This window comes from Stenella coeruleoalba, assembly GCF_951394435.1.
Source record: "Stenella coeruleoalba genome assembly, chromosome: 7".
NCBI classification, from domain to species: Eukaryota; Metazoa; Chordata; class Mammalia; order Artiodactyla; family Delphinidae; genus Stenella; species Stenella coeruleoalba.
Window position 1 is genome coordinate 4,020,519 of NC_137153.1, and position 21,914 is coordinate 4,042,432.

General features: G+C 43.8%; 1 long non-coding RNA gene across 25 annotated transcripts in view; it reads right to left on the reverse strand.

Annotated features, from left to right (window-relative positions):
- Nucleotides 1-18,228, reverse strand: part of LOC307189637 — a 2,307,304-nt gene extending 2,289,076 nt beyond the window's left edge. For all 25 annotated transcript variants that reach the window (XR_013829230.1, XR_013829231.1, XR_013829232.1 and 22 more), the window contains exon 1: nucleotides 18,163-18,228. This is a non-coding gene — a long non-coding RNA (uncharacterized lncRNA). The remainder of the gene's footprint in view (nucleotides 1-18,162) is intronic.
- Between the last annotated feature and the right edge of the window lie 3,686 nt (nucleotides 18,229-21,914).

Consider the following 21,914-nt stretch of genomic DNA (forward strand, 5'->3'; position numbering starts at 1 on the left):
ACTAGCTGGAGGTGTCTGGACGGGCAAATTTAACTCTCATTTCCCACCAGGAAGAGGAAATAACCAAAGGCTCAGCGTGCCGTACCGGAACCAGATTAGGGCCTGAAGCCATCCTGCGGTGTTGCGGCCAGCTCAAAAGAAAGCGAGTTGAACAAAGGAGCTCAGCGGCACTGTAATTCACAAACCTGCAGAGTTATAAATGACAGCTATCGTCCAAAAATAGACTGAAGTAAGGCTGCCAAGAGGACTTGAAAGCGGGGCAGAATTGCAGGAAACCGATTTCAGGAGGTAGACTGGAATTGCATTGAAAGCATAGGAAAAGAGGCAGAACGTCCACAATGATGCACTTGGCCAAAAAGGGCGTATGCGTTTTTTCCTGAATATATTCAGGAAAAAACGCATACGCCCTTTTTGGCCAACCAAGCAAGCTTGCAAAGGAAATCTGCACTACAATGAAGTCTCACTTCCCCCCGGTCAAAAGGGCCATCTGAAAAAAGTGTAAAATCCAGAAAGGCAGGACAGGCCATGGAGAACTGGGAGCCTTGTTATGCTGATGGGCGGGATGTAAATTGCCAACAACCACTCGGGAGAAGTGTATGGTGTTTCCTGAAACATCTAAAAAACAAAGCAACAGAACCTAGGGCACTTCCACTTATGGTCCTATAGCTTAGGGAAATTAAAATCAAAAAGACACAGCCACCCCAAAGTTTGGAACGGCGCTGTTTACAAGAACCTCGTTTACAGCACAAGTTCAACATCGCAGAAAGTGAAAAATGGATAAAGAAGTTGTGGTATTTACTTACAAAGCAATATCACTCAGCAATGAAATCTGTGTCATCAGGCCCTTAGCAGCACAATGAGTGGATTCAGGTATGATGATTCTAACTGAAGTAAGTCACACAGAAAAAGAAACATCATAAGATATCAGTAATACACGGAATGTAAACTTGGCTACACAGGAACTGAATTACAGAACAGAACAGGGTCTCAAATTTAGAAAACCAACTTATGCTTGCTTAAGGGTAAAGGTGAGTTGGGGTGCTGCATAAAACCAGAGATTGAAATGAGCACAGATAAAGTTCCTTAAGCCAAATATGGAATAGACAAGAGCTACTCCTTGCTCAACGAAATGGACTCAACACCCCATATTAAACGCCTAAGAATGTACCTGACTAGTAAGTATCTTAAAACCTATGGATTGCTATGTCTCCAAAAGAGAATCAAGCGTGTGTACAGGGGCATAAACGCAGCAGTGATAGGATTGGAGAGGTTCGGTGAGCAAATGAAGACCCTTTGAAGTCATATTGCATGGTACCCATTACACGGGTCTTAACTCTCCAGGTTTAAGGTATTCTTCCTTCAGCTAAAACATGCATGTGGAACCCAAGTATGATCAACCATGTGAACGGGAGACGTGTTCAAATATGTCTCAGTTTTCCTCCCCTGGTACTCGGGTGCAACATTCCAGACGCTTTACTAACACTCTCCCCACTTGGAGAGTCAGCGCCTTTAACCTCCTGTTTGGCCCAGTTTGCAATTTCTGCGGAAGATGAACAGGAATAGCGAGAACCAATGAGAGACTAGCTGGAGGTGTCTGGACGGGCAAATTTAACTCTCATTTCCCACCAGGAAGAGGAAATAACCAAAGGCTCAGCGTGCCGTACCGGAACCAGATTAGGGCCTGAAGCCATCCTGCGGTGTTGCGGTCAGCTCAAAAGAAAGCGAGTTGAACAAAGGAGCTCAGGGGCACTGTAATTCACAAACCTGCAGAGTTATAAATGACAGCTATCGTCCAAAAATAGACTGAAGTAAGGCTGCCAAGAGGACTTGAAAGCGGGGCAGAATTGCAGGAAACCGATTTCAGGAGGTAGACTGGAATTGCATTGAAAGCATAGGAAAAGAGGCAGAACGTCCACAATGATGCACTTGGCCAAAAAGGGCGTATGCGTTTTTTCCTGAATATATTCAGGAAAAAACGCATACGCGCTTTTTGGCCAACCAAGCAAGCTTGCAAAGGAAATCTGCACTACAATGAAGTCTCACTTCCCCCCGGTCAAAAGGGCCATCTGAAAAAAGTGTAAAATCCAGAAAGGCAGGACAGGCCATGGAGAACTGGGAGCCTTGTTATGCTGATGGGCGGGATGTAAATTGCCAACAACCACTCGGGAGAAGTGTATGGTGTTTCCTGAAACATCTAAAAAACAAAGCAACAGAGCCTAGGGCACTTCCACTTATGATCCTATAGCTTAGGGAAATTAAAATCAAAAAGACACAGCCACCCCAAAGTTTGGAACGGCTCTGTTTACAAGAACCTCGTTTACAGTACAAGTTCAACATCGCAGAAAGTGAAAAATGGATAAAGAACTTGTGGTACTTACGTACAATGCAGTATCACTCAGCAATGAAATCTATGTCATCAGGCCCATAGCAGCATAATGAGTAGATTCAGGTACGATGATTCTAATTGAAATAAGTCACACAGAAAAAGAAACATCATAAGATATCAGTAATACACGGAATGTAAACTTGGCTACACAGGAACTGAATTCCAAAACAGAACAGGGTCTCAAATTTAGAAAACCAACTTATGCTTGCTTAAGGGTAAAGGTGAGTTGGGTTGCTGCATAAAATCAGAGATTGAAATGAGCACAGGTAAAGTTCCTTAAGCCAAATATGGAATAGACAAGAGCTACTCCTTGCTCAACGAAATGGACTCAACACCGCATATTAAACGCCTAAGAATGTACCTGACTAGTAAGTATCTTAAAACCTATGGATTGCTATGTCTCCAAAAGAGAATCAAGCATGTGTACAGAGGCATAAACGCAGCAGTGATAGGATTGGAGAGGTTCGGTGAGCAAATGAAGACCCTTTGAAGTCATATTGCATGGTACCCATTCCACGGGTTTCAACTACCCAGGTTTTAGGTATTCTTCCTTCAGCTAAAACATGCATGTGGAACCCAAGTATGATCAACCATGTGAACGGGAGACGTGTTCAAATATGTCTCAGTTTTCCTCCCCTGGTACTCGGGTGCAACATTCCAGATGCTTTACTAACAGTCTCCCCACTTGGAGAGTCAGCGCCTTTAACCTCCTGTTTGGCCCAGTTTGCAATTTCTGCGGAAGATGAACAGGAATAGCGAGAACCAATGAGAGGCTAGCTGGAGGTGTCTGGACGGGCAAATTTAACTCTCATTTCCCACCAGGAAGAGGAAATAACCAAAGGCTCAGCGTGCCGTACCGGAACCAGATTAGGGCCTGAAGCCATCCTGCGGTGTTGCGGCCAGCTCAAAAGAAAGCGAGTTGAAGAAAGGAGCTCAGGGGCACTGTAATTCACAAACCTGCAGAGTTATAAATGACAGCTATCGTCCAAAAATAGACTGAAGTAAGGCTGCCAAGAGGACTTGAAAGCGGGGCAGAATTGCAGGAAACCGATTTCAGGAGGTAGACTGGAATTGCATTGAAAGCATAGGAAAAGAGGCAGAACGTCCACAATGATGCACTTGGCCAAAAAGGGCGTATGCGTTTTTTCCTGAATATATTCAGGAAAAAACGCATACGCCCTTTTTGGCCAACCAAGCAAGCTTGCAAAGGAAATCTGCACTACAATGAAGTCTCACTTCCCCCCGGTCAAAAGGGCCATCTGAAAAAAGTGTAAAATCCAGAAAGGCAACAGGCCATGGAGAACTGGGAGCCTTGTTATGCTGATGGGCGGGATGTAAATTGCCAACAGACACTTGGGAGAAGTGTATGGTGTTTCCTGAAACATCTAAAAAACAAAGCAACAGAGCCTAGGGCACTTCCACTTATGGTCCTATAGCTTAGGGAAATTAAAATCAAAAAGACACAGCCACCCCAAAGTTTGGAACGGCTCTGTTTACAAGAACCTCGTTTACAGTACAAGTTCAACATCGCAGAAAGTGAAAAATGGATAAAGAAGTTGTGGTATTCACTTACAAAGCAATATCACTCAGCAATGAAATCTATGTCATCAGGCCGTTAGCATCGCAATGAGTGGATTCAGGTATGATGATTCTAACTGAAATAAGTCACACAGAAAAAGAAACATCATAAGATATCACTAATACACGGAATGTAAACTTGCCTACACAGGAACTGAATTACAGAACAGAACAGGGTCTCAAATTTAGAAAACCAACTTATGCTTGCTTAAGGGTAAAGGTGAGTTGGGGTGCTGCATAAAACCAGAGATTGAAATGAGCACAGATAAAGTTCCTTAAGCCAAATATGGAATAGACAAGAGCTACTCCTTGCTGAACGAAATGGACTCAACACCCCATATTAAACGCCTAAGAATGTTCCTGACTAGTAAGTATCTTAAAACCTATGGATTGCTATGTCTCCAAAAGAGAATCAAGCATGTGTACAGGGGCATAAACGCAGCAGTGATAGGATTGGAGAGGTTCGGTGAGCAAATGAAGACCCTTTGAAGTCATATTGCATGGTACCCATTCCACGGGTTTCAACTACCCAGGTTTAAGGTATTCTTCCTTCAGCTAAAACATGCATGTGGAACCCAAGTATGATCAACCATGTGATCGGGAGACGTGTTCAAATATGTCTCAGTTTTCCTCCCCTGCTACTCGGGTGCAACATTCCAGACGCTTTACTAACACTGTCCCCACTTGGAGAGTCAGCGCCTTTAACCTCCTGTTTGGCCCAGTTTTCAATTTCTGCGGAAGATGAACAGGAATAGCGAGAACCAATGAGAGGCTAGCTGGAGGTGTCTGGACGGGCAAATTTAACTCTCATTTCCCACCAGGAAGAGGAAATAACCAAAGGCTCAGCGTGCCGTGCTGGAACCAGATTAGGGCCTGAAGCCATCCTGCGGTGTTGTGGCCAGCTCACAAGAAAGCGAGTTGAAGAAAGGAGCTCAGGGGCACTGTAATTCACAAACCTGCAGAGTTATAAATGACAGCTATCGTCCAAAAATAGACTGAAGTAAGGCTGCCAAGAGGACTTGAAAGCGGGGCAGAATTGCAGGAAACCGATTTCAGGAGGTAGACTGGAATTGCATTGAAAGCATAGGAAAAGAGGCAGAACGTCCACAATGATGCACTTGGCCAAAAAGGGCGTATGCGTTTTTTCCTGAATATATTCAGGAAAAAACGCATACGCCCTTTTTGGCCAACCAAGCAAGCTTGCAAAGGAAATCTGCACTACAATGAAGTCTCACTTCCCCCCGGTCAAAAGGGCCATCTGAAAAAAGTGTAAAATCCAGAAAGGCAGGACAGGCCATGGAGAACTGGGAGCCTTGTTATGCTGATGGGCGGGATGTAAATTGCCAACAGACACTCGGGAGAAGTGTATGGTGTTTCCTGAAACATCTAAAAAACAAAGCAACAGAGCCTAGGGCACTTCCACTTATGGTCCTATAGCTTAGGGAAATTAAAATCAAAAAGACACAGCCACCGTAAAGTTTGGGACGCCTCTGTTTACAAGAACCTCGTTTACAGTACAATTTCAACATCGCAGAAAGTGAAAAATGGATAAAGAAGTTGTGGTATTTACTTACAAAGCAATATCACTCAGCAATGAATTCTATGTCATCAGGCCCTTAGCATCACAATGAGTGGATTCAGGTATGATGATTCTAACTGAAATAAGTCACACAGAAAAAGAAACATCATAAGATATCAGTAATACACGGAATGGAAACTTGGCTACACAGGAACTGAATTACAGAACAGAACAGGGTCTCAAATTTAGAAAACCAACTTATGCTTGCTTAAGGGGAAAGGTGAGTTGGGGTGCTGCATAAAACCAGAGATTGAAATGAGCACAGATAAAGTTCCTTAAGCCAAATATGGAATAGACAAGAGCTACTCCTTGCTCAACGAAATGGACTCAAAACCCCATATTAAACCCCTAAGAATGTACCTGACTAGTAAGTATCTTAAAACCTATGGATTGCTATGTCTCCAAAAGAGAATCGAGCGTGTGTACAGGGGAATAAACACAGCAGTGATAGGATTGGAGAGGTTCGGTGAGCAAATGAAGACCCTTTGAAGTTATATTGCATGGTACCCATTACACGGGTCTCAACTCTCCAGGTTTAAGGTATTCTTCCTTCAGCTAAAACATGCATGTGGAACCCAGAGTATGATCAACCATGTGAACGGGAGACGTGTTCAAATATGTCTCAGTTTTCCTCCCCTGGTACTCGGGTGCAACATTCCAGACGCTTTACTAACACTCTCCCGACTTGGAGAGTCAGTCCCTTTAACCTCCTGTTTGGCCCAGTTTGCAATTTCTGCGGAAGATGAACAGGAATAGCGAGAACCAATGAGAGGCTAGCTGGAGGTGTCTGGACGGGCAAATTTAACTCTCATTTCCCACCAGGAAGAGGAATTAACCAAAGGCTCAGCATGCCGTGCCGGAACCAGATTAGGGCCTGAAGCCATCCTGCGGTGTTGCGGCCAGGTCACAAGAAAGCGAGTTGAAGAAAGGAGCTCAGGGGCACTGTAATTCACAAACCTGCAGAGTTATAAATGACAGCTATCGTCCAAAAATAGACTGAAGTAAGGCTGCCAAGAGGACTTGAAAGCGGGGCAGCATTGCAGGAAACCAATTTCAGGAGGTAGACTGGAATTGCATTGAAAGCATAGGAAAAGAGGCAGAACGTCCACAATGATGCACTTGGCCAAAAAGGGCGTATGCGTTTTTTCCTGAATATATTCAGGAAAAAACGCATACGCCCTTTTTGGCCAACCAAGCAAGCTTGCAAAGGAAATCTGCACTACAATGAAGTCTCACTTCCCCCCGGTCAAAACGGCCATCTGAAAAAAGTGTAAAATCCAGAAAGGCAACAGGCCATTGAGAACTGGGAGCCTTGTTATGCTGATGGGCGGGATGTAAATTGCCAACAGACACTCGGGAGAAGTGTATGGTGTTTCCTGAAACATCTAGAAAACAAAGCAACAGAGCCTAGGGCACTGCCACTTATGGTCCTATAGCTTAGGGAAATTAAAATCAAAAAGACACAGCCACCGTAAAGTTTGGGACGCCTCTGTTTACAAGAACCTCGTTTACAGTACAAGTTCAACATCGCAGAAAGTGAAAAATGGATAAAGAAGTTGTGGTATTTACTTACAAAGCAATATCACTCAGCAATGAAATCTATGTCATCAGGCCCTTAGCATCGCAATGAGTGGATTCAGGTATGATGATTCTAACTGAAATAAGTCACACAGAAAAAGAAACATCATAAGATATCACTAATACACGGAATGTAAACTTGGCTACACAGGAACTGAATTACAGAACAGAACAGGGTCTCAAATTTAGAAAACCAACTTATGCTTGCTTAAGGTTAAAGGTGAGTTGGGGTGCTGCATAAAACCAGAGATTGAAATGAGCACAGATAAAGTTCCTTAAGCCAAATATGGAATAGACAAGAGCTACTCCTTGCTCAACGAAATGGACTCAACACCCCATATTAAACGCCTAAGAATGTACCTGACTAGTAAGTATCTTAAAACCTATGGATTGCTATGTCTCCAAAAGAGAATCAAGTATGTGTACAGGGGCATAAATGCAGCAGTGATAGGATTGGAGAGGTTCGGTGAGCAAATGAAGACCCTTTGAAGTCATATTGCATGGTACCCATTCCACGGGTTTCAACTACCCAGGTTTAAGGTATTCTTCCTTCAGCTAAAACATGCATGTGGAACCTAGAGTATGATCAACCATGTGATCGGGAGACGTGTTCAAATATGTCTCAGTTTTCGTACCCTGGTACTTGGGTGCAACATTCCAGACGCTTTACTAACAGTCTCCCTACTTGGAGAGTCAGTCCCTTTAACCTCCTGTTTGGCCCAGTTTGCAATTTCTGCGGAAGATGAACAGGAATAGCGAGAACCAATGAGAGGCTAGCTGGAGGTGTCTGGACGGGCAAATTTAACTCTCATTTCCCACCAGGAAGAGGAATTAACCAAAGGCTCAGCGTGCCGTGCCGGAACCAGATTAGGTCCTGAAGCCATCCTGCGGTGTTGCGGCCAGGTCACAAGAAAGCGAGTTGAAGAAAGGAGCTCAGGGGCACTGTAATTCACAAACCTGCAGAGTTATAAATGACAGCTATCGTCCAAAAATAGACTGAAGTAAGGCTGCCAACAGGACTTGAAAGCGGGGCAGAATTGCAGGAAACCGATTTCAGGAGGTAGACTGGAATTGCATTGAAAGCATAGGAAAAGAGGCAGAACGTCCACAATGATGCACTTGGCCAAAAAGGGCGTATGCGTTTTTTCCTGAATATATTCAGGAAAAAACGCATACGCCCTATTTGGGCAACCAAGCAAGCTTGCAAAGGAAATCTACACTACAATGAAGTCTCACTTCCCCCTGGTCAAAAGGGCCATCTGAAAAAAGTGTAAAATCCAGAAAGGCAGGACAGGCCATGGAGAACTGGGAGCCTTGTTATGCTGATGGGCGGGATGTAAATTGCCAACAACCACTCGGGAGAAGTGTATGGTGTTTCCTGAAACATCTAAAAAACAAAGCAACAGAGCCTAGGGCACTGCCACTTATGGTCCTATAGCTTAGGGAAATTAAAATCAAAAAGACACAGCCACCCCAAAGTTTGGAACAGCTCTGTTTACAAGAACCTCGTTTACAGTACAAGTTCAACATCGCAGAAAGTGAAAAATGGATAAAGAAGTTGTGGTATTTACTTACAAAGCAATATCACTCAGCAATGAAATCTGTGTCATCAGGCCCTTAGCAGCACAATGAGTGGATTCAGGTATGATGATTCTAACTGAAGTAAGTCACACAGAAAAAGAAACATCATAAGATATCAGTAATACACGGAATGTAAACTTGGCTACACAGGAACTGAATTACAGAACAGAACAGGGTCTCAAATTTAGAAAACCAACTTATGCTTGCTTAAGGGGAAAGGTGAGTTGGGGTGCTGCATAAAACCAGAGATTGAAATGAGCACAGATAAAGTTCCTTAAGTCAAATATGTAATAGACAAGAGCTACTCCTTGCTCAACGAAATGGACTCAACACCGCATATTAAACGCCTAAGAATGTACCTGACTAGTAAGTATCTTAAAAACCTATGGATTGCTATGTCTCCGAAAGAGAATCAAGCATGTGTACAGGGGCATAAACGCAGCAGTGATAGGATTTTAGAGGTTCGGTGAGCAAATGAAGACCCTTTGAAGTCATATTGCATGGTACCCATTACACGGGTCTTAACTCTCCAGGTTTAAGGTATTCTTCCTTCAGCTAAAGCATGCATGTGGAACCCAAGTATGATCAACCATGTGAACGGGAGACGTGTTCAAATATGTCTCAGTTTTCCTCCCCTGGTACTCGGGTGCAACATTCCAGACGCTTTACTAACACTCTCCCCACTTGGAGAGTCAGTGCCTTTAACCTCCTGTTTGGCCCAGTTTGCAATTTCTGCGGAAGATGAACAGGAATAGCGAGAACCAATGAGAGGCTAGCTGGAGGTGTCTGGACGGGCAAATTTAACTCTCATTTCCCACCAGGAAGAGGAAATAACCAAAGGCTCAGCGTGCCGTGCCGGAACCAGATTAGGGCCTGAAGCCATCCTGCGGTGTTGCGGCCAGGTCACAAGAAAGCGAGTTGAAGAAAGGAGCTCAGGGGCACTGTAATTCACAAACCTGCAGAGTTATAAATGACAGCTATCGTCCAAAAATAGACTGAAGTAAGGCTGCCAAGAGGACTTGAAAGCGGGGCAGCATTGCAGGAAACCGATTTCAGGAGGTAGACTGGAATTGCATTGAAAGCATAGGAAAAGAGGCAGAACGTCCACAATGATGCACTTGGCCAAAAAGGACGTATGCGTTTTTTCCTGAATATATTCAGGGAAAAACGCATACGCCCTTTTTGGCCAACCAAGCAAGCTTGCAAAGGAAATCTGCACTACAATGAAGTCTCACTTCCCCCGGTCAAAAGGGCCATCTGAAAAAAGTGTAAAATCCAGAAAGGCAACAGGCCATTGAGAACTGGGAGCCTTGTTATGCTGATGGGCGGGATGTAAATTGCCAACAGACACTTGGGAGAAGTGTATGGTGTTTCCTGAAACATCTAAAAAACAAAGCAACAGAGCCTAGGGCACTTCCACTTATGGTCCTATAGCTTAGGGAAATTAAAATCAAAAAGACACAGCCACCCGAAAGTTTGGAACGGCTCTGTTTACAAGAACCTCGTTTACAGTACAAGTTCAACATCGCAGAAAGTGAAAAATGGATAAAGAAGTTGTGGTATTCACTTACAAAGCAATATAACTCAGCAATGAAATCTATGTCATCAGGCCCTTAGCATCGCAATGAGTGGATTCAGGTATGATGATTCTAACTGAAATAAGTCACACAGAAAAAGAAACATCATAAGATATCACTAATACACGGAATGTAAACTTGCCTACACAGGAACTGAATTACAGAACAGAACAGGGTCTCAAATTTAGAAAACCAACTTATGCTTGCTTAAGGGTAAAGGTGAGTTGGGGTGCTGCATAAAACCAGAGATTGAAATGAGCACAGATAAAGTTCCTTAAGCCAAATATGGAATAGACAAGAGCTACTCCTTGCTCAACGAAATGGACTCAACACCCCATATTAAACGCCTAAGAATGTTCCTGACTAGTAAGTATCTTAAAACCTATGGATTGCTATGTCTCCAAAAGAGAATCAAGCATGTGTACAGGGGCATAAACGCAGCAGTGATAGGATTGGAGAGGTTCGGTGAGCAAATGAAGACCCTTTGAAGTCATATTGCATGGTACCCATTCCACGGGTTTCAACTACCCAGGTTTAAGGTATTCTTCCTTCAGCTAAAACATGCATGTGGAACCTAGAGTATGATCAACCATGTGATCGGGAGACGTGTTCAAATATGTCTCAGTTTTCGTATCCTGGTACTTGGGTGCAACATTCCAGATGCTTTACTAACACTCTCCCGACTTGGAGAGTCAGTCCCTTTAACCTCCTGTTTGGCCCAGTTTGCAATTTCTGCGGAAGATGAACAGGAATAGCGAGAACCAATGAGAGGCTAGCTGGAGGTGTCTGGACGGGCAAATTTAACTCTCATTTCCCACCAGGAAGAGGAATTAACCAAAGGCTCAGCGTGCCGTGCCGGAACCAGATTAGGTCCTGAAGCCATCCTGCGGTGTTGCGGCCAGGTCACAAGAAAGCGAGTTGAAGAAAGGAGCTCAGGGGCACTGTAATTCACAAACCTGCAGAGTTATAAATGACAGCTATCGTCCAAAAATAGACTGAAGTAAGGCTGCCAAGAGGACTTGAAAGCGGGGCAGAATTGCAGGAAACCGATTTCAGGAGGTAGACTGGAATTGCATTGAAAGCATAGGAAAAGAGGCAGAACGTCCACAATGATGCACTTGGCCAAAAAGGGCGTATGCGTTTTTTCCTGAATATATTCAGGAAAAAACGCATACTCCCTTTTTGGCCAACCAAGCAAGCTTGCAAAGGAAATCTGCACTACAATGAAGTCTCACTTCCCCCCGGTCAAAAGGGACATCTGAAAAAAGTGTAAAATCCAGAAAGGCAGGACAGGCCATGGAGAACTGGGAGCCTTGTTATGCTGATGGGCGGGATGTAAATTGCCAACAACCACTCGGGAGAAGTGTATGGTGTTTCCTGAAACATCTAAAAAACAAAGCAACAGAGCCTAGGGCACTTCCACTTATGGTCCTATAGCTTAGGGAAATTAAAATCAAAAAGACACAGCCACCCCAAAGTTTGGAACGGCTCTGTTTACAAGAACCTCGTTTACAGTACAAGTTCAACATCGCAGAAAATGAAAAATGGATAAAGAACTTGTGGTACTTACGTACAATGCAGTATCACTCAGCAATGAAATCTATGTCATCAGGCCCATAGCAGCATAATGAGTAGATTCAGGTACGATGATTCTAACTGAAATAAGTCACACAGAAAAAGAAACATCATAAGATATCAGTAATACACGGAATGTAAACTTGGCTACACAGGAACTGAATTCCAAAACAGAACAGGGTCTCAAATTTAGAAAACCAACTTATGCTTGCTTAAGGGTAAAGGTGAGTTGGGTTGCTGCATAAAACCAGAGATTGAAATGAGCACAGATAAAGTTCCTTAAGCCAAATATGGAATAGACAAGAGCTACTCCTTGCTCAACGAAATGGACTCAACACCGCATATTAAACGCCTAAGAATGTACCTGACTAGTAAGTATCTTAAAACCTATGGATTGCTATGTCTCCAAAAGAGAATCAAGCATGTGTACAGGGGCATAAACGCAGCAGTGATAGGATTGGAGAGGTTCGGTGAGCAAATGAAGACCCTTTGAAGTCATATTGCATGGTACCCATTCCATGGGTTTCAACTACCCAGGTTTTAGGTATTCTTCCTTCAGCTAAAACATGCATGTGGAACCCAAGTATGATCAACCATGTGAACGGGAGACGTGTTCAAATATGTCTCAGTTTTCCTCCCCTGGTACTCGGGTGCAACATTCCAGACGCTTTACTAACACTCTCCCGACTTGGAGAGTCAGTGCCTTTAACCTCCTGTTTGGCCCAGTTTGCAATTTCTGCGGAAGATGAACAGGAATAGCGAGAACCAATGAGAGGCTAGCTGGAGGTGTCTGGACGGGCAAATTTAACTCTCATTTCCCACCAGGAAGAGGAATTAACCAAAGGCTCAGCATGCTGGGCCGGAACCAGATTAGGGCCTGAAGCCATCCTGCGGTGTTGCGGCCAGGTCACAAGAAAGCGAGTTGAAGAAAGGAGCTCAGGGGCACTGTAATTCACAAACCTGCAGAGTTATAAATGACAGCTATCGTCCAAAAATAGACTGAAGTAAGGCTGCCAAGAGGACTTGAAAGCGGGGCAGAATTGCAGGAAACCGATTTCAGGAGGTAGACTGGAATTGCATTGAAAGCATAGGAAAAGAGGCAGAACGTCCACAATGATGCACTTGGCCAAAAAGGGCGTATGCGTTTTTTCCTGAATATATTCAGGAAAAAACGCATACGCCCTTTTTGGCCAACCAAGCAAGCTTGCAAAGGAAATCTGCACTACAATGAAGTCTCACTTCCCCCCGGTCAAAAGGGCCATCTGAAAAAAGTGTAAAATCCAGAAAGGCAACAGGCCATTGAGAACTGGGAGCCTTGTTATGCTGATGGGCGGGATGTAAATTGCCAACAGACACTCGGGAGAAGTGTATGGTGTTTCCTGAAACATCTAAAAAACAAAGCAACAGAGCCTAGGGCACTTCCACTTATGGTCCTATAGCATAGGGAAATTAAAATCAAAAAGACACAGCCACCCCAAAGTTTGGAATGGCTCTGTTTACAAGAACCTCGTTTACAGTACAAGTTCAACATCGCAGAAAGTGAAAAATGGATAAAGAAGTTGTGGTATTTACTTACAAAGCAATATCACTCAGCAATGAAATCTGTGTCATCAGGCCCTTAGCAGCACAATGAGTGGATTCAGGTATGATGATTCTAACTGAAATAAGTCACACAGAAAAAGAAACATCATAAGATATCAGTAATACACGGAATGTAAACTTGGCTACACAGGAACTGAATTACAGAACAGAACAGGGTCTCAAATTTAGAAAACCAACTTATGCTTGCTTAAGGGTAAAGGTGAGTTGGGGTGCTGCATAAAACCAGAGATTGAAATGAGCACAGATAAAGTTCCTTAAGCCAAATATGGAATAGACAAGAGCTACTCCTTGCTCAACGAAATGGACTCAACACTGCATATTAAACGCCTAAGAATGTACCTGACTTGTAAGTATCTTAAAACCTATGGATTGCTATGTCTCCAAAAGAGAATCAAGCATGTGTACAGGGGCATAAACGCAGCAGTGATAAGATTGGAGAGGTTCGGTGAGCAAATGAAGACCCTTTGAAGTCATATTGCATGGTACCCATTCCATGGGTTTCAACTACCCAGGTTTAAGGTATTCTTCCTTCAGCTAAAACATGCATGTGGAACCCAGAGTATGATCAACCATGTGAACGGGAGACGTGTTCAAATATGTCTCAGTTTTCCTCCCCTGGTACTCGGGTGCAACATTCCAGACGCTTTACTAACACTCTCCCGACTTGGAGAGTCAGTCCCTTTAACCTCCTGTTTGGCCCAGTTTGCAATTTCTGCGGAAGATGAACAGTAATAGCGAGAACCAATGAGAGACTAGCTGGAGGTGTCTGAACGGGCAAATTTAACTCTCATTTCCCACCAGGAAGAGGAATTAACCAAAGGCTCAGCATGCCGGGCCGGAACCAGATTAGGGCCTGAAGCCATCCTGCGGTGTTGCGGCCAGCTCACAAGAAAGCGAGTTGAAGAAAGGAGCTCAGGGGCACTGTAATTCACAATCCTGCAGAGTTATAAATGACAGCTATCGTCCAAAAATAGACTGAAGTAAGGCTGCCAAGAGGACTTGAAAGCGGGGCAGAATTGCAGGAAACCGATTTCAGGAGGTAGACTGGAATTGCATTGAAAGCATAGGAAAAGAGGCAGAACGTCCACAATGATGCACTTGGCCAAAAAGGGCGTATGCGTTTTTTCCTGAATATATTCAGGAAAAAACGCATACGCCCTTTTTGGCCAACCAAGCAAGCTTGCAAAGGAAATCTGCACTACAATGAAGTCTCACTTCCCCCCGGTCAAAAGGGCCATCTGAAAAAAGTGTAAAATTCAGAAAGGCAACAGGCCATTGAGAACTGGGAGCCTTGTTATGCTGATGGGCGGGATGTAAATTGCCAACAGACACTCGGGAGAAGTGTATGGTGTTTCCTGAAACATCTAAAAAACAAAGCAACAGAGCCTAGGGCACTTCCACTTATGGTCCTATAGCTTAGGGAAATTAAAATCAAAAAGACACAGCCACCCCAAAGTTTGGAACGGCTCTGTTTACAAGAACCCCGTTTACAGTACAAGTTCAACATCGCAGAAAGTGAAAAATGGATAAAGAACTTGTGGTACTTACGTACAATGCAGTATCACTCAGCAATGAAATCTATGTCATCAGGCCCGTAGCAGCATAATGAGTAGATTCAGGTACGATGATTCTAACTGAAATAAGTCACACAGAAAAAGAAACATCATAAGATATCACTAATACACGGAATGTAAACTTGGCTACACAGGAACTGCATTCCAAAACAGAACAGGGTCTCAAATTTAGAAAACCAACTTATGCTTGCTTAAGGGGAAAGGTGAGTTGGGTTGCTGCATAAAACCAGAGATTGAAATGAGCACAGATAAAGTTCCTTAAGCCAAATATGGAATAGACAAGAGCTACTCCTTGCTCAACGAAATGGACTCAACACCGCATATTAAACGCCTAAGAATGTACCTGACTAGTAAGTATCTTAAAACCTATGGATTGCTATGTCTCCGAAAGAGAATCAAGCATGTGTACAGGGGCATAAACGCAGCAGTGAAAGGATTGGAGAGGTTCGGTGAGCAAATGAAGACCCTTTGAAGTCATATTGCATGGTACCCATTCCACGGGTTTCAACTACCCAGTTTTTAGGTATTCTTCCTTCAGCTAAAACATGCATGTGGAACCCAGAGTATGATCAACCATGTGATCGGGAGACGTGTTCAAATATGTCTCAGTTTTCCTCCCCTGGTACTCGGGTGCAACATTCCAGACGCTTTACTAACACTCTCCCCACTTGGAGAGTCAGCGCCTTTAACCTCCTGTTTGGCCCAGTTTGCAATTTCTGCGGAAGATGAACAGGAATAGCGAGAACCAATGAGAGGCTAGCTGGAGGTGTCTGGACGGGCAAATTTAACTCTCATTTCCCACCAGGAAGAGGAAATAACCAAAGGCTCAGCGTGCCGTACCGGAACCAGATTAGGGCCTGAAGCCATCCTGCGGTGTTGCGGCCAGGTCACAAGAAAGCGAGTTGAAGAAAGGAGCTCAGGGGCACTGTAATTCACAAACCTGCAGAGTTATAAATGACAGCTATCCTCCAAAAATAGACTGAAGTAAGGCTGCCAAGTGGACTTGAAAGCGGGGCAGAATTGCAGGAAACCGATTTCAGGAGGTAGACTGGAATTGCATTGAAAGCATAGGAAAAGAGGCAGAACGTCCACAATGATGCACTTGGCCAAAAAGGGCGTATGCGTTTTTTCCTGAATATATTCAGGAAAAAACGCATACGCCCTTTTTGGCCAACCAAGCAAGCTTGCAAAGGAAATCTGCACTACAATGAAGTCTCACTTCCCCCCGGTCAAAAGGGCCATCTGAAAAAAGTGTAAAATCCAGAAAGGCAGGACAGGCCATGGAGAACTGGGAGCCTTGTTATGCTGATGGGCGGGATGTAAATTGCCAACAACCACTCGGGAGAAGTGTATGGTGTTTCCTGAAACATCTAAAAAACAAAGCAACAGAGCCTAGGGCACTGCCACTTATGGTCCTATAGCTTAGGGAAATTAAAATCAAAAAGACACAGCCACCCCAAAGTTTGGGACGCCTCCGTTTACAAGAACCTCGTTTACCGTACAAGTTCAATATCACAGAAAGTGAAAAATGGATAAAGAACTTGTGGTACTTACGTACAATGCAGTATCAGTCAGCAATGAAATCTATGTCATCAGGCCCGTAGCAGCATAATGAGTGGATTCAGGTACGATGATTCTAACTGAAATAAGTCACACAGAAAAAGAAACATCATAAGATATCACTAATACACGGAATGTAAACTTGGCTACACAGGAACTGCATTCCAAAACAGAACAGGGTCTCAAATTTAGAAAACCAACTTATGCTTGCTTCAGGGGAAAGGTGAGTTGGGTTGCTGCATAAAACCAGAGATTGAAATGAGCACAGATAAAGTTCCTTAAGCCAAATATGGAATAGACAAGAGCTACTCCTTGCTCAACGAAATGGACTCAACACCGCATATTAAACGCCTAAGAATGTACCTGACTAGTAAGTATCTTAAAACCTATGGATTGCTATGTCTCCAAAAGAGAATCAAGCGTGTGTACAGGGGCATAAACGCAGCAGTGATAGGATTGGAGAGGTTCGGTGAGCAAATGAAGACCCTTTGAAGTCATATTGCATGGTACCCATTCCACGGGTTTCAACTACCCAGGTTTAAGGTATTCTTCCTTCAGCTAAAACATGCATGTGGAACCTAGAGTATGATCAACCATGTGATCGGGAGACGTGTTTAAATATGTCTCAGTTTTCCTCCCCTGGTACTCGGGTGCAACATTCCAGACGCTTTACTAACACTCTCCCGACTTGGAGAGTCAGTCCCTTTAACCTCCTGTTTGGCCCAGTTTGCAATTTCTGCGGAAGATGAACAGGAATAGCGAGAACCAATGAGAGACTAGCTGGAGGTGTCTGAACGGTCAAATTTAACTCTCATTTCCCACCAGGAAGAGGAATTAACCAAAGGCTCAGCATGCCGGGCCGGAACCAGATTAGGGCCTGAAGCCATCCTGCGGTGTTGCGGCCAGCTCAAAAGAAAGCGAGTTGAAGAAAGGAGCTCAGGGGCACTGTAATTCACAAACCTGCAGAGTTATAAATGACAGCTATCGTCCAAAAATAGACTGAAGTAAGGCTGCCAAGAGGACTTGAAAGCGGGGCAGAATTGCAGGAAACCGATTTCAAGAGGTAGACTGGAATTGCATTGAAAGCATCGGAAAAGAGGCAGAACGTCCACAATGATGCACTTGGCCAAAAAGGGCGTATGCGTTTTTTCCTGAATATATTCAGGAAAAAACGCATACGCCCTTTTTGGCCAACCAAGCAAGCTTGCAAAGGAAATCTGCACTACAATGAAGTCTCACTTCCCCCCGGTCAAAAGGGCCATCTGAAAAAAGTGTAAAATTCAGAAAGGCAACAGGCCATTGAGAACTGGGAGCCTTGTTATGCTGATGGGCGGGATGTAAATTGCCAACAGACACTCGGGAGAAGTGTATGGTGTTTCCTGAAACATCTAAAAAACAAAGCAACAGAGCCTAGGGCACTTCCACTTATGGTCCTATAGCTTAGGGAAATTAAAATCGAAAAGACACAGCCACCCCAAAGTTTGGAACGGCTCTGTTTACAAGAACCCCGTTTACAGTACAAGTTCAACATCGCAGAAAGTGAAAAATGGATAAAGAACTTGTGGTACTTACGTACAATGCAGTATCACTCAGCAATGAAATCTAAGTCATCAGGCCCGTAGCAGCATAATGAGTAGATTCAGGTACGATGATTCTAACTGAAATAAGTCACACAGAAAAAGAAACATCATAAGATATCAGTAATACACGGAATGTAAACTTGGCTACACAGGAACTGAATTCCAAAACAGAACAGGGTCTCAAATTTAGAAAACCAACTTATGCTTGCTTAAGGGGAAAGGTGAGTTGGGTTGCTGCATAAAACCAGAGATTGAAATGAGCACAGATAAAGTTCCTTAAGCCAAATATGGAATAGACAAGAGCTACTCCTTGCTCAACGAAATGGACTCAACACCGCATATTAAATGCCTAAGAATGTACCTGACTAGTAAGTATCTTAAAACCTATGGATTGCTATGTCTCCGAAAGAGAATCAAGCATGTGTACAGGGGCATAAACGCAGCAGTGATAGGATTGGAGAGGTTCGGTGAGCAAATGAAGACCCTTTGAAGTCATATTGCATGGTACCCATTCCACGGGTTTCAACTACCCAGTTTTTAGGTATTCTTCCTTCAGCTAAAACATGCATGTGGAACCCAGAGTATGATCAACCATGTGATCGGGAGACGTGTTCAAATATGTCTCAGTTTTCCTCCCCTGGTACTCGGGTGCAACATTCCAGACGCTTTACTAACACTCTCCCCACTTGGAGAGTCAGTCCCTTTAACCTCCTGTTTGGCCCAGTTTGCAATTTCTGCGGAAGATGAACAGGAATAGCGAGAACCAATGAGAGGCTAGCTGGAGGTGTCTGAACGGGCAAATTTAACTCTCATTTCCCACCAGGAAGAGGAATTAACCAAAGGCTCAGCATGCCGGGCCGGAACCAGATTAGGGCCTGAAGCCATCCTGCGGTGTTGCGGCCAGGTCACAAGAAAGCGAGTTGAAGAAAGGAGCTCAGGGGCACTGTAATTCACAAACCTGCAGAGTTATAAATGACAGCTATCGTCCAAAAATAGACTGAAGTAAGGCTGCCAAGAGGACTTGAAAGCGGGGCAGAATTGCAGGAAACCGATTTCAGGAGGTAGACTGGAATTGCATTGAAAGCATAGGAAAAGAGGCAGAACGTCCACAATGATGCACTTGGCGAAAAAGGGCGTATGCGTTTTTTCCTGAATATATTCAGGAAAAAACGCATACGCCCTTTTTGGCCAACCAAGCAAGCTTGCAAAGGAAATCTGCACTACAATGAAGTCTCACTTCCCCCCGGTCAAAAGGGCCATCTGAAAAAAGTGTAAAATCCAGAAAGGCAGGACAGGCCATGGAGAACTGGGAGCCTTGTTATGCTGATGGGCGGGATGTAAATTGCCAACAACCATTCGGGAGAAGTGTATGGTGTTTCCTGAAACATCTAAAAAACAAAGCAACAGAGCCTAGGGCACTTCCACTTATGGCCCTATAGCTTAGGGAAATTAAAATCAAAAAGACACAGCCACCCCAAAGTTTGGGACGCCTCCGTTTACAAGAACCTCGTTTACCATACAAGTTCAATATCACAAAAAGTGAAAAATGGATAAAGAACTTGTGGTACTTACGTACAATGCAGTATCACTCAGCAATGAAATCTATGTCATCAGGCCCGTAGCAGTATAATGAGTGGATTCAGGTACGATGATTCTAACTGAAATAAGTCACACAGAAAAAGAAACATCATAAGATATCACTAATACACGGAATGTAAACTTGGCTACACAGGAACTGAATTACAGAACAGAACAGGGTCTCAAATTTAGAAAACCAACTTACGCTTGCTTAAGGGGAAAGGTGAGTTGGGGTGCTGCATAAAACCAGAGATTGAAATGAGCACAGATAAAGTTCCTTAAGTCAAATATGGAATAGACAAGAGCTACTCCTTGCTCAACGAAATGGACTCAACACCCCATATTAAACGCCTAAGAATGTACCTGATTAGTAAGTATCTTAAAACCTATGGATTGCTATGTCTCCGAAAGAGAATCAAGCGTGTGTACAGGGGCATAAACGCAGCAGTGATAGGACTGGAGAGGTTCGGTGAGCAAATGAAGACCCTTTGAAGTCATATTGCATGGTACCCATTCCACGGGTCTCAACTCTCCAGGTTTAAGGTATTCTTCCTTCAGCTAAAACATGCATGTGGAACCCAGAGTATGATCAACCGTGTGAACGGGAGACGTGTTCAAATATGTCTCAGTTTTCCTCCCCTGGTACTCGGGTGCAACATTCCAGACCCTTTACTAACACTCTCCCAACTTGGAAAGTCAGTGCCTTTAACCTCCTGTTTGGCCCAGTTTGCAATTTCTGCGGAAGATGAACAGGAATAGGGAGAACCAATGAGAGACTAGCTGGAGGTGTCTGGACGGGCAAATTTAACTCTCATTTCCCACCAGGAAGAGGAAATAACCAAAGGCTCAGCATGCCGTGCCGGAACCAGATTAGGGCCTGAAGCCATCCTGCGGTGTTGCGGCCAGCTCAAAAGAAAGCGAGTTGAAGAAATGAGCTCAGGGTCTCTGTAATTCACAAACCTGCAGAGTTATAAATGACAGCTATCGTCCAAAAATAGACTGAAGTAAGGCTGCCAAGAGGACTTGAAAGCGGGGCAGAATTGCAGGATACCGATTTCAGGAGGTAGACTGGAATTGCATTGAAAGCGTAGGAAAAGAGGCAGAACGTCCACAATGATGCACTTTGCCAAAAGGGCATATGCGTTTTTTCCTGAATATATTCAGGAAAAAACGCATACGCCCTTTTTGGCCAACCAAGCAAGCTTGCAAAGGAAATCTGCACTACAATGAAGTCTCACTTCCCCCCGGTCAAAAGGGCCATCAGAATAAAGTGTAAAATCCAGAAAGGCAGGACAGGCCATGGAGAACTGGGAGCCTTGTTATGCTGATGGGCGGGATGTAAATTGCCAACAGACACTTGGGAGAAGTGTATGGTGTTTCCTGAAACATCTAAAAAACAAAGCAACAGAGCCTAGGGCACTTCCACTTATGGTCCTATAGCTTAGGGAAATTAATATCAAAAAGACACAGCAACCCCAAAATTTGGGACGGCTCTTTTTACAGGAATCTCTTCTCCGGCACAAGTTAAATATCCCAGAGAGCAAATAATGGATAAAGAAGTTGCGGTACTTCTGTACAACAGAATACCACTCAGCAATGAAATCTATGTCACCAGGCCCGTACCAGCATAATGAGTGGATTGAGGCACGATGATTCTAAGTGAAATAAGTCACACAGAAAAAGAAACATCATAAGGTATCACTAATACACGGAATGTGAACTTGGCTACACATGAACTGAATTACAAAACAGAACAGGGTCTCAAGTTTAGAAAACCAACTTATGCCTGCTTAAGGGGGAAGGTGAGTTGGGGTGCTGCATAAAAGCAGAGTTTGAAATTAGCACAGATACCGTTCCATAAGCCATATATGTAATAGACAAGAGCTACCCCTTGCTCAACGAAATGGATTCAACAATGAGGTATCACCTCACACCTGGTAGAATAGGCATCATTGAAAATCTACAAACAAAAAATGCTGGAAAGGGTGTGGAGAAAAGGAACCCTCTTCCACTATTGTTGGGAATATAAATTGATACAGTCATTATGGAGAACAATATGGAATTTCTTAAGAAACTAACAATAGAATTACCATATGATACAGCAATCCCAGTACTGGACATATACCCAGACAAAACCATAAATCAAAAAGAGTCATTCACCGCAAT